Source organism: Bison bison, unplaced genomic scaffold (genome assembly GCF_000754665.1).
Source record: "Bison bison bison isolate TAMUID 2011002044 unplaced genomic scaffold, Bison_UMD1.0 scf7180017864360, whole genome shotgun sequence".
Classification (NCBI taxonomy): Eukaryota; Metazoa; Chordata; class Mammalia; order Artiodactyla; family Bovidae; genus Bison; species Bison bison.
Window position 1 is genome coordinate 1356312 of NW_011494932.1, and position 2680 is coordinate 1358991.

Below are 2680 nucleotides of genomic sequence, written 5' to 3' on the forward strand. Positions count from 1 at the left end.
CCCTGCCTCTCGTCCCCCCTGCCTCAGCATCTGGGGGTGGGGCAGGCGTGACCCTCACTGCTTCCGTTAGGACCAGGCGCCCCCACATGGGCCTGTGCCCTGGGACCCTGGGGTGAGGGGCTGCAGGGGAAGATGGGTGGTCCCAGCACAGCCAGGGGTGGGAGGGGCCCCCTCCGTGTCCGTCGCCCCTTGCAGTGGGGACACCAGGGCCAGGTCGGGGTTGGGGCCCAGCCTCTGGGGCCACAGAGGGAGGCCCGGGTGAGGCTCCCCGCCCTGCCCGCTTGTCCCGGACTCTCACAGAGCGCTCTCTGGACCACAGTTTCCAAACAGAATAAGTGGCAGTTTCCAGCCAGAGTTACCACGGCAACCCTCAGCCTCACCACCGCCTTCCCTGGAGGCTCAGATGGCAGCCGGCTGAGCCAGGAGCCGGGACTCCCTCCGGAGCCGCCCGCCTCACCCACCACCCCCCACCTCTCCTACTCTCGTCCCCCAGGCCCTCCTGCCCTCTCGCGGGTGTGACGGGCACCTGGGGCAGCCTCAGGATGCCTGCGGCTGGGGCACTGCCCTTCGCGGGGTGCGCAGGGCCTGGGTGCCCTGGGAAGGACCCTGCTGGTCCCGCGTGCTGCCCTCGGTTGGGAAGTGTTGGGGGGCAGGGAGCGCCTCCATCCTGGGGCAGGGGTTTGGAGGGTGTCACCTGCTCCAGGGAGGGGTGCCAGCAGCCTCCCCTGGCAGGGGCAGCCCGGCTGCTGCCAGGCACCAACGGTCCCCAATGGTCCCCGCCTTATCGTGCATGGAGCCAGCCCATTGTGGGAGGGTCTGGGTAGGGCTGCGAGCCTCCCGCCCCAGCAGTGCCCCGTGTCCCCTGCCTGGAGATCCCTGGGGGTGCTTGGGGCTTTCCTGGGGGCAGCCCATGGGGCCGGAGCCTCGAATCTCTCTTGCTCCGCTGAGCGTGGCCCCCACTGGTGACTTTGGGCCTCGCTCGGGGGCCAGCATCGGGCCGCCCAGGTGGTTTTCTTGGGGCCCGTGTTTTGGTTTCTCTTCCTCTTTGGACACAGAGCCAACGGTCTGTGTAGGAGCTGGCGTTCCTAGCTCCAAAAACAGTCACTGCCTCGCTGGTGGGGGAGCCCGGGGGTGCTTGCCTGGCCGGGTCGGATGCTCAGACGTGAGCCTGGCCTGGATGCGCCCTCAAGGGCAGACCCTGCCTACCCCTGAGCCACCGACCTCTGGGGGTGAGTCAGCCGGAAGCCCCCACCCCCATACCAGGCTCTGCGAGGAGCCCCCTTTCCTGCCCGCTCTCAGGGCGGTCTCACTGCCGGCTGTCTGGGGGGGCACAGCAAGCTTCTTCCTCCCCAGCAGTCTCCCTCTCTCAGACGGCGACTGCCAGCCCTGCCAGGGCCCGGTGGCATCAGATTGCCACCCCTCACCGTGTCCTGGCACCAGAGACTTGGCATTCACTCCTTGGAGTTCCCGGATGAGCCAGCTCAGGGCAGTGCCACCCCCTCGGAGGAGGGCTCGGCCTTCCCCAGGTCGCAGGCTCCCGTGTGGCCTCTGGCCAGATTTAGCAAGTGAAATACAGGGTGTCAGTTACACTTCCGCTCCAGGTGAACGGCGAGTGCTTTTCTGGCGTGAGTGTGTTCCGGGAGCGTTTGGGGCACGCTTGATACTAAAGAAGTGCTTGTGAATAACCAGGTGTCTGAGTCTCATCCGACAGCCTGTCCCGCAGTCTCCGGTGGTGCTTGGTGGGAGGGTCTGGATGAGCCCCCAGTTCTCCATACCAAAGCCCGCCTGGGGCATCTGGAAAACCAAGGGGGCAAAGCAGACACGAGGCAGTGGGCAGCCCAGACCCCAGGGCCTGTGAGCCCAGAGCCTGTGACCCCAGGGCCTGTGAGCCCAGAGCCTGTGACCCCAGGGCCTGTGAGCCCAGAGTCTGTGAGCCCAGAGTCTGTGACCCCAGGGCCTGTGAGCCCAGAGTCTGTGACCCCAAGGCCTGTGAGCCCAGAGTCTGTGAGCCCCGGGCCTGTGACCCCAGGGCCTGTGACCTCAGGGCCTGTGAGCCCAGAGTCTGTGACCCCAAGGCCTGTGAGCCCTGCCCTTGGTGCTGACCCTGCAGAGCGAGGGCGCAGGGCCCGCCTCTCTGCGCTGCTGCGTGGGAGATCCATGCACGCCACGGCCAGTCTCTGAGCCACGTGTGACCAGTGCCCTGCTCTCTCCCCAGCTGGCAGGAGGTGTGATACTGGGCGTGGCCCTGTGGCTTCGCCATGACCCGCAGACCACCAACCTCCTGTATCTGGAGCTCGGAGACCGGCCCGCCCCCAACACCTTCTATGTGGGTAAGTGATAGGGGATGGGTTGCAGACCTGGGCAGCTCTTGGCTGGGAGCCGGCAGGAACAGGCCACTGCGGGGTGTGATTGTAAGCTCAGTGAGGCTGCAGACAGGCAGTCAGGGAGCACTTCCAGGAGGAGGCGACTGAGTGGGCCTTGCTTCTCCCTGGGGCAGGGAGGAGGAGGCCCACCAGGAAGAGCTCGGGGGTGGGTTGCATCAGCCTGGGGACGCTGAGGGGCCTGGGCGCCCTCTGCAGTTGTTCCAGGGCCTGCCTGGGCCAGGGTGCTCCCAGGGAAAGCTGGATGGGAGGGGTGTGGGGCCTGTGGGGATCTCACCAGATCGCCCTTAGGGGTGAGG

The 2680-nt window shown here is 66.9% G+C and overlaps 1 protein-coding gene across 1 annotated transcript in view; it reads left to right on the forward strand.

The window, feature by feature from the left end:
• The window catches only part of CD81 (CD81 molecule), a 21010-nt gene that overhangs the window by 11759 nt on the left and 6571 nt on the right, over positions 1-2680 (forward strand). The window contains exon 2 of the mRNA XM_010855227.1: positions 2216-2330. The gene's annotated coding sequence lies outside the window, so the exon portion shown is untranslated. The remainder of the gene's footprint in view (positions 1-2215; positions 2331-2680) is intronic.